Source organism: Temnothorax nylanderi, unplaced genomic scaffold (assembly GCF_030848795.1).
Source record: "Temnothorax nylanderi isolate EJ_2023f unplaced genomic scaffold, tnyl_v1.0 TNYL_tig0624_pilon, whole genome shotgun sequence".
Lineage (NCBI taxonomy): Eukaryota > Metazoa > Arthropoda > Insecta > Hymenoptera > Formicidae > Temnothorax > Temnothorax nylanderi.
In genome coordinates, this window is record NW_027249686.1 from 22,751 (window position 1) to 33,594 (window position 10,844).

Here is a 10,844-nt window from a genome sequence, read left to right on the forward strand (position 1 = left end):
TAAAGATTTTTAAGTTTCAATTGTTAAATAAAGGGGGGATCTGTACATTCTCGAATTAATATTGCTTAATTCGTTTATGCACAAGATAAAATTAATTATTCTACTTCCAACATATCAGTATTATATAAAATTTGTATATGAAAAAAAAATTGAAATTATGTAGGAGATTGAAAATGATTTTATTCTCGAAGTTCTAAGTAATAATTCGAGAGTACGCCCGCCGGGAAAAGCTCGCTTTTCCACCGTGATTCCTCAGGACGTTGTCTAGACGACGCGACGTCCTGGAAGCCCACCAAACTGCAACCGGGTCGACCCATATACCGGGTGACCCGAATAACCCGAGCCGACTACGTCGTTGGTCGGCAGCGAAACATCTGGCGTTTCGTGGCATAACACACGATCGCGTTTTCGGGGAAGTAATTTTTTCGGAAATCAGGAACGAGATCTCATTTCGACGATACGATTTTTATTCAACAGCTGGTAATTGTTCAGAGGCAATTTCTGAGAATTCCGGAGGGATCACGAAAGAAATGGATTCGACGGAATGATTGTATCGAATGCCGCATAGTCTCTTATTAGTCCGCTCATATCGGGTTAAAATAACTTGATTATTTGCCGCATTTGGCACTGTTCCTGCCTCGGTTCCTGCGTTAAAGGGGAAAAAAAAGTGTAATCATATCTAATGCGCGGCGTACAATTGCGCAATGCGCTGGCGCAATTTAGAGACGCGATTCCGAGCGTAAGTTATAACGATCCTCGGGTTTCCTTACGAGCTTTACGTCGTAATTTCCGTGTAACTCGAACGCGGTGTGCCAGAGCGAATTATTTTATGGCCGACCGGCGGGGACTATCACGTGAAATCGAAGGATTATTGTCGGCCGAAGTAAATATTATTGCGGGCGCCAAATGTAAAAATATTTGCGTAACGAAAGCCACTATTTAGGATCAGTAAGATAAACGTTACTCCGCAACATCTTAGCATAAAAATGCGATGTTACTCCGTTCTCTCCTCCTCTTCTTCCTCTTCTTCGTCCTTTCTCTTTCTCCTTTCTGTGCTCGTAAAACTATACGTATCGCTTATGCGTCTTTTCTGTTATTCTTTCGCGTTTTTATTTTCAATTGCATTGTTCGCAGAATATCTTATTGTATGCAGCTATTATTGCAGTTCGTCAAGTGGCACTTCGTGCACTCCGTTTCTCATCGGCAGAATAACGCGTCTGTAGTGAACCGACTGGGCTTGAAATCGATAATTTAAGCGGATGTTAAGAAAGAATTAAGAAGTCGTAGGTTTCCATCAATTTCAAAATAGATTCCGTGTCGCAGTCGTGTGCACAATGCGCGTAGGATGTAGTACAAACATTGAATAATAGATGGATTTCTCCATTCGTCTTGCCAGCTTTTCATGTAAAAGTTAATCATATTTCTTTATAACAAAGCACGAGTGACTTTATAACATAATATTACTTTTGTTTGCATGTTATTTACTTGTGTAAAAGATATTTTATTGATATTGCGTAAAGAACATTTTGTATCCATTACTATTAAGTATGGTTTATGTGATTAAAAAAAAATACCATGTTGCAAATATAATAAAATTCACTGAAATTGTGATGTTTAAAATCAAACATCCTTTCCTCTAAACAATTTAATTATTTCTTAAATAAACAGATACGCGGTGAGAAGGCACGAGGCAAAACTGTTAGTCAGTCTGTTAAAATAATCTCATCAAATCGAAATGGCCTGGCCGAGAAAGCCATTTACCGCTTCCGAGAAATGTCATGCGGTTGCGAGAGAAAACCCCGCGCGTGAAAATGTCAATAGAGTGCTAAGAATATTTTAATTCCGAGTATCTTTCACGATTCCGTATTGTAAGGTTCCGCTTGGATAACCGGTTAACATTTTCGCTAAACGAATTAACCTCCGACACACTTATCCGTCCGCTTTAATTCCGCAAATGACCGCGTGTAATTGCCAAGGCGTAGTTAATTAATTTTTAATTGAAGATTCGCCCGGGCGCCGGTTTTTCGATTAATGTTAATGAAGCATCTCCGAGTTATTTTTTCGGCTATTCTATATTTCATGTTTCATTTCGTCCGGGGCAAAAAGCAAGCGATTACCGTTTACTCGCAACATGAAAAGTACATTCGATTCGATGACTCATGATTCAATTTCAACGCTCTGTTACTTCGCGTTAGAAAAAAATTCTCGCATGGTTCGCCGACTAAATTAGCTGGATATTGGCGAGATATCGGTAGGAATGCGATCAACAGAATGGGAGGTACAAGTAAGCGAGAGACAGAAAGAAAAAGAGGAAAGTACGAAATGAAACAGAGAACGATTGCCAGACGTCGCGGCGTCGGCGATATAGTAATGGCTTTCTAGATATAGGCACCACGGGAGATGGGAGGTCACCCCTTACCCCCCCCCCCCGCTTACACCCCTCCTGTGCGTTCAGGAAAGAAAAAAAGTCGAAATAAAAAAATATACTTCATTAATTATTGAATATAATTATATATAATTTCATTAATTAACGTTTTATGGAATAATCCGCGATTAATCAAACTAAAATGTATATATTTTTTCCAATTAATAATTTTTTTTAATCAGTAGATATTAATTATACTAATATAATTAATTTAAAACAAATTTTGTAACAGGCCATCAACAATAAAATAAAGAAAGAGGCAATGAACAGTATTTAACACGTGTCAATTAAATGAGCGTTGTGATAAAGCGATAAATTCTTCAAAGATTAATAAACTACCTTGATGAGCTACTAAATTAATCGCATTAAAACGTACTTACTTTGTTCTTTCGAGCTTCTGTCTCGCGGAAGTATCGGTACACCGTCGCTACACCGAGTAGGAAGAAGGAAGAGGCTAAACTGCCTCGCATTGACGTACGCATCCCTGGAGTCCCCGAAGGAGGGTTAGACTGCGCTCGGAATGCTGAGGGTCGTTACGGGGGAAACGAAACGAGGGGAGAATCCGTCGGAGAACGCGGAACGTGGAAATTGAACGTGCGCGCGTTTGCGTCAACCTTCCATTATACCGATTCGCGATCGCGTGGTCGCCAATGGCCGAGAGGTACGCTAAATGACTGGACACGTCTGTCACCATCTGCTCGCTCGCAAAATAGGCAGGGGAGGGTGAGGAATGATTCATGCCCCGACCATATAATTCGGGGCCGTTCGTATCGAGTCGCGATTAGGAGGCACGCGTCATTTAAAATTAACAAGTCGTAAATTTATTAAGTGTCTCAGAAGAATTAATGGACGGAGAAAGCTGTCAACGGAGTAAACGAACTAAATTCTCATTAATAATTTAATTAGATTTCAGATGTGTATCGTGTACTTCTCCTATACTCTGCACACAACTTCCTAATTTTCAACATTAATCATTCTAAGTAAAAAATTAGGTCGAATAGAAATTCTGTTACGGTAATTCTGCCTGCCGCAGATAACGGCAGATTACCTTTCATCGAATCATAAATCAGGTATGCAAGTAACTGTGCTTTAAATTGCCGCGTTATTATTGCTATTGTTCTCGGCTTGCACTTCGCGCGCGGGCTGTAATCAGAACGATTGGGATCGCGGAGCAACAGCGTGATATCGCAGAAACGATTGCCGATAGTACGATAAGTGGCGGTAAAAAGGCATTAATTCATCGCGATTGCCATTGTTGCTCGACATCGTACAAAGGAACTTCCGAGAGGACTAGGTCCCGCTTACGACGATGCGAGAGGCAACCCCAGAGAGAGTGTCAGGGCCGCATTGGAGGAAATCTCGATGGCCCTGGTAGTCTTTGCGGTTTTCTTTTTTTCGCCAAACAAAGCCATATATATACATTTGAGTATGCAGCATGAGTCACTTAGCTTTGGAGCATGAAATAAATTTTACAATTTTATTGCAGATAAAACGTATTAAAATATAGCTTCAGAGAGCCTATTAATAACATTTTATTCGTGTTATTCAAGACTATATAATAAATATTTAATGATATTTTTGAAAAATTATTTTAGATAATAAAAGTAGCCATATGAATCACGTTGTATACATGTCCAACTTCAAAATTGATAGTAATAGAGCGTCAATCATCTAATCTAGCCTTCAATTGATGAAATTAATAACGGGCTATAATATTATGCAGTATATCTTTCTTTAAACCTTTCAAAATAGAAGAATATTGACTATAATTAAAATTAAAAAATGATTGCTTGAAAGTTGGTACTTATATTAATAGGATTTTAGAAACAGCTGCGGGCTAAAATATTTCCGGGATGTAAATTACGCTTGAAAAATTAGATGACAAACTCTAATTTTTCACTCTTAACGTCACGCGGAGTTGATTTCACAACAGGAAATTTAATTCGAGATTTAATCGCTGAGATCGTCGAAAGTCGGAAAGCTGCAACCAAATTATGGCCCTTCGCCAAATTCCTTTTCGACTTAATCCGCTCCTGACTCTAGTAGTATATTCGCAGCAACGAGCGCTTTGTTCCGCGTTCCCCTATTCGCAAACGCGGCACAGTTGCGGTAGCAGCCTAAGCAGCCCCATAATATTGTTCGCGTGATGAGCACGCGACATGTGCGACTCGTTACATGCTTGATTGCCTTATCTCTCGTTGCATACGTGGCACACGCGTGTCCGTCAAACGTGAAAAACAGTCTGCGATAAGTTTCTTTCGCGAGATGCGATCTTAGCGGAGATAACTCTCTCGGTCTCTTTTTTTTCTATTTTCATCTCGCTCTCCTGATAAGAACTTAAAATAAATTTCACTTTGCCAGAAATAAGTTTTATCGATTAAATATAGTAATTAGAGAGCCACTAATGTAAGAAAAACACAAAGAAATAGTATGGCAAATGGTTAATTTAATGATCTAGGATAACAACTATCCTCATTGAATTTTTAAATAAAACAATGATCTTATCAAAGAAATTAACTGGCTTTCTTAATGGCAGATAAAGTTGTCATACAAATTAACTTTGATAAACTTGTATCTAAAGAAGATACTGATTGAAATCTATTAAATAATCTTTAAATCAACACAAAAGTGTTGTTGATTTTTTGATACACGTATCGCGTGATGTTCTTTGTATATTTATGTCGAGTTAAGAATATGTACATGTGTATCCATTTATGAAGCCTTCTCAAGACGTTGCCTAATTGCCCCGGAATTCAAACGAGCGCGTCTAGGTGAAACCGATTGCAAAAATGTCAGAGAAAAGAAAAAAACGGTAAGGCGCGAGATAAATTATTTCCCTCGGGATTATATCGAAGAAATGCGATATCGGGAAATCTCGTTTTATGCAACGACCGGCGTAACGTTCGGCACTCGAATCTGCGAAATAAATTCGACGGTAAACAGAGTTGTAACTCGAAATACGAGGTTTCTTCCAGTACTGTCTGTCAAAGACCTTCGACTCGCCGACGTAAATCGAGTGATTTCGCAACGGTCCTTTCGGAGAAAGTCTGAATTGAGTATAGAACGAACGTGTAATTGCGACAGGCGATATACTCTCGCCGCATGGAAATCAATACAAAATATGTCAAAGAATCTTTAGTTCGAACAAAACTGGGACACTTTGTACAATATTCAGGCGTAATATGGAACGCGTGCGTTACGTCTTGCAACGTCAAACCCATCGACTGCATACGACAAGAAGAATTACGCGACTGCTCTATTTGTTCGATACAGCAGACGGTATTATAAATTGCTCTTCGTTTTACTCTCGCGTAGACCGATTATTCGTATTCATTTCTCGGTTTAGTTCCTGAACCCGACTTACGTAACATTGCGTGCGAGATTTCGTTCAAACAGACCGTAGTGTCGCATTACGTCGGTCTGCGAGACGTAGTTGCACGTTATGCGATTTCTCATTTAATTAATTTCGCAAAAACGCACGATTAGCCATTAATTCTACATTTGTGTGTGTTTCTACGTTTCTTATTAACAAGAAAAATTCTGGAATAAAAGCGATAATGCAGCACCGGAAATGATATACTTTGTGAGAAATGTCTGAAACGGATAAAAATACTTTAGAGGCCTATTCTGCAAACGTTAACGATATCGTTATGTGCTTTGCACAGCTTTTCTATAGCATATTATATCTATAGCACGTAATGATGTCGTTAACGTTTATAGAATAAGCCTCTTAATCATATACAACAATTCGTTTACTTATATTTATTGCATTAGCGCAATAATATTTAATATGCAAGCAACTTTATAAAGGTACGCTTTTAACGAATCACTTCCGGTGCCCGTGTTCTCGCACGAGTTAAGGGTCAACCGCGTTACGTAAGTCGCCGAGGAAAAAAAATCACAAGCACATGACAGACGTAATTTGTCGATTGTTTCCGCAACAATGTGTAATTGTGGTAAAAACGTCAACTGCTCGTCGCTGCAATACACCGTTACGTCGCCTGGCATGGTGATTTCACCATCTAATGGTATTGTTCGGGGAAACACTGTGAAAGCGGAGACTTTTTGCGTCATTAGCATTTGATGCGACGACGGTGAGATCGGGTCGACAAAAATTTTAACGCACTAGAAAGTGGTCTAACATTACTGCGACGTGTGGGAACACGTTACGTGACGAACGTTAAACGTTAAAGAGCCAGCTTAGTCACTCGCTGCTCTCTCATAATTTAGCAATCCGACGAAATTTATCAGCCTTAATAGATTATAGAAGAATTGGCGGAAGACGATTCGACAATACTCCGACCTGGAATCTTTTACCTTTATAAAAAGAAATTTAATCGAACCGAAAATTTAATACGTACACTTTTTCCGCAATTCAGCGTTTACTGCGTGCTGTTAAAATGCCATAACAGAAATTACGAGTGCTCCGTATGTGCGACTTGACCTTGCAACTTCGCACCCTCCCCGTCGCGTTCCAACATCGTAAAAAGAGTGGCCACCTGTGCATCCCTTCCCACATTCCGAGCGTTCTAAACAAAGTGAGGGTTACGTTTCAAAGGTTCTTATATGCGACACGCGACGCAAATTAATGAGGAAAAGGAAGAAACGTTCACAGCACGACGCTATTGTCATTTAGGCTACTGTTTCTTCAATAGCAATCTCATCAATATTCTTTGTGCGGCGGAAGCTCCGTGTTCCTGCATTTTCTGATTGTATATTTCGCATTATTAGCAATAATACTATACTTGCAATGATATATTTGCAAAAAATTCGCTGTTTATCGTTAATAAAAATAATAAACAACGCACACTTTTATTTTAAATAGATCTAATAGAAAGAATAAGAGAGGAGATTATTAATTAAAAATCTAAATAACAATTTCTATTTGAAAGAAATATAGACATATAAATATACGATTTTATTCTGCCACAATAGAAACATCTTAAATCAAATATTTAAAGCTGAAACTAATAAAAATTTCTGAAATCGTAATGAAACTTTGCTCCGGAGATCAGCTAAGTTTGTCTTAGAATTTTCAAGACACCGTGTATTAATAACGCGTGTATTAATAATGTATTAATCAGCGTATATTTGTTTTCTATTGCGAGGCTATTGATTTTCCCAATCGTACTGACGTAAGCAGACGACTGCACTTTTAGCAATCGACAATCCTATATTTTCAAGTGAAAGGAAAGCGCGACAGTTGCATCCTAGTGAAATAAATTACAAGGAAGGACTCCTTGTCAGAAGCGCCCTAATCAAGCCCAGTAGTTAAGGCAGCCCTGAGCTCGGGCTGTACCGAAAAAGTGGAGCAGAACGGAGACTCGCTCGAGCCAGGTGCATCCAGGAATATCAACTATGCTGAATTTTTAATATACACGATAATAAATAATGACATTTGCCGGTTCTTCAGGGGGATTTAAAATATTTTCCAGTATCCTTCAATTATTTCGTCATGCATCAAATAAAATTCACTCAACGCTCGTTACCGAACGTCGTATGTACATCTAATCGCGGATACTCGTTATTATAATCGAAAGACCGTAAGCTAACCAGCGTAAATTAGTTTTCCGACATCCTGAGATATTTAAGCGTTTATTCGAGTCGTTGTGGGAAAGGGATTCACAAAAACTGTGCATCGAGCAATCCAAAATCAAATAAAAATTATTGTAAAAATATATCATTCTCACTGTCTCAATTCTCGATGTCTCTGTATATGAGCGAATTCGCGACGCAATATTCGATAATATTGGAGAACGCTGCTTTTGCCATCACCCGATCGATTGCATACTCTTTGCTTCCTATCAGCATTCTATTGACATTATCGTTGACGCGCATCTACAAAGGGAGCCCTAAAACATTCTAGATTGATTGCCACTATGGATGAGGCCAAAATCCATTCCAGACGATGGTATTCGAAGATACCCCGGAACGCTGACCGATTTCGGGGCGCCAGACACCTGTCTCCCGACGCGGCGATCTCGATCAAGAATACCAAAAGAAACGCAAGAGCGACAGGGCGAGGAAAGTGAAAACTGGCACGTACCTGCGTCCGAAACGACGATGTCGGCGCCGCGGAACAGCTGATCGACTCGCTCGGTGGGTGTCGGCCTCGCCTAACCTCTCCTCCCGGCGCCCTGCTGCTGCAGCTGCACTTTCTCACGCATCCGACGCACTCGCGGGGACCGACGCGACGGGGGTTGAGCCCTCGACGACACGATTCCGGCACGCACTGAGATCGTTCCAACCGCGATCGTTTCACTCGCGACGTCTTCTCGCCCGCGACTCGATTCCGGGGCTCCGCGGATTCCCGGCCTCCCGGGGCGACGGGAACGCGTATATTACTCCGCGTTACTCCAATCCGGGATTCCCGACGGCCGGGAAGGGTACCGGAGTACTCCACTCGTCGCGTCGCATTGTAATGTGATGAAAGCCGGAGTAATCACTTCGATGAGGCGAATATTCGCACGGTATCTGGGTGTCTTCGGCGCGGTGGTGCGAATATCCGCGGCCAACTTCCGAGCGCAGGAAGGTACCGCGATGTCGTCGTCGGTTTATTAACAACGACACGCGTACCCGCGCGGCGACGGCGTCGCGACGCTGTGCTCGTTGCGGGAATACGTCGCTTCGGTAACGGTTATTGCTACTTGTCGGCGAGTCGCGTACCCGCGACGCAACGTCGCACCCGGCAGGTCCATTTTAACGACCGCACTCGCACTCGCGGCGTCGCGTCCTGCGTCGTGTGACGCGCAAATCACTCTCGATTCAAACGAATTAACGAACACGCTGATTCACGCGACGTACCTCGCGGCAGGTGACGAGCGCAGATCCCGGGGAAGGTGGAACGCGGAATCCTCGGCGCAGGGATGTCGGCCGCGCAACATCCTCGCCGCGATCGGGTTCATGTTCCTCCTCTGTTCCTGCCCGCCGTATATTCACTGCCCTGAAGTCGGCCGAGACGCGCGCGCGACGCGTCGCTCGACGCTACGCGATCGCGATGCACCGAGGGGGAAATATCCCCGCAGCCCCGTCGATTAATCCGTACAGTGCACAGCGGAGTAAGCTGGCCCCGCTCTATTTACCGTTCGCGCGAGAAGAAAGCGGGGGCGGCTGCCCGAAGCGGGCCGCTCGGACGAGCCGGACCGAGCGAGCACGAAGACGGGCGGACGGACGGACGAACGGCTGTGTGCGCGCCCGCTCCCGCGTACTCGACGTGATCGCGCGCGCGGTAAAGACGAGACTGAAGGTGCCGCTCGGCGCGGCGCGGAGCAAGTAGACGACGCGCGCATGCGCGCGCCCGTCGTCTCGCGCCGCACTTCACGCCACGGCCCACGGTACCGCGCACCGAGAGCTATTCGCTGTCTGTCTGCAGGAATTTTTTTTCCTTGCTTGTAAATAATCTATATTTCTTAATTCTTAACTGACGACGTGGAAAAAATCGACAGACGATTGTCGACAGGATTTTTTTCAAAATTTCGACTGGTTTTTCATATCCATTTTGGATTAATCTTTTTGATTGCAATGCCGATTATACCTTTATTGATTACCTAAATTATTACTTCGCGAAATATACAAAAATCGAAGAAAACATGACTACATTGATGAATAATTTTATAAAAGGAAAATTTTGGAAAGAAATACTTATCGAATCTTTTCATTTAACAAGTTTTGCGAAATAACGTATTTCGTCGATTTTATGTAATGTTCACAGTATATCATCATGATTGTTTTACATAACGCTATCAATATCCGTGCAATCTGTGGACGGAAATAATTTACAAATAAAAAGTATAAGAAATTATTTATGATAAAATCTAATTTAATTTTAATCAATATTCTCGTAATTATAAAATACTGGATATATATCATTTATATTTTCATTTAATATTTACAAAATTTATAACATATTTAATTTCTAAAAATATGTTATAAATTACCTAATTATATATATTTTTTAATAATTAAAAAATATCTTTTAAAGAGAAATTTAATTTTATTAAATTAAGATGTTTTTGCCTGAATTTTAACATCCTAGTATCTCTAGCATTCTTGGAATCCTACTATTATTTCTACCTGTTCTAGTTTCCGTAATCTTATCCCTAACAACCGAGCTAACAACCCGAGTATTCCTATAGTAGTCCTAACAAACAAGGCCCTATATTATTTGATACAAATTCCGTGTTTCTGTTTTAAAAATTTTATTAATTTGTATATATGCAACTTACCCCTGTATCATTAAGTAATCATAATCGTTTATCGTAATTATATAACCACGATCTATTTGCTGGTTGAATTAGCGCGATTTTTATTTCGCGACGAGCTCTACTTGATGATTACATCCAGCGGGATAATTACAACTCGCGATCATCCGAGATTTGAAGGAATGTATATTCTCTCTTTTAATCTGAAAATGTATCTG

The 10,844-nt window shown here is 41.1% G+C and overlaps 1 protein-coding gene across 2 annotated transcripts in view; it reads right to left on the minus strand.

The window, feature by feature from the left end:
* LOC139784416 (uncharacterized) overlaps positions 1–9,652 on the minus strand; it is a 30,305-nt gene extending 20,653 nt beyond the window's left edge. For both annotated transcript variants that reach the window (XM_071723582.1, XM_071723581.1), the window contains exon 1: positions 8,472–9,652. The gene's annotated coding sequence lies outside the window, so the exon portion shown is untranslated. The remainder of the gene's footprint in view (positions 1–8,471) is intronic.
* Positions 9,653–10,844: the final 1,192 nt, after the last annotated feature.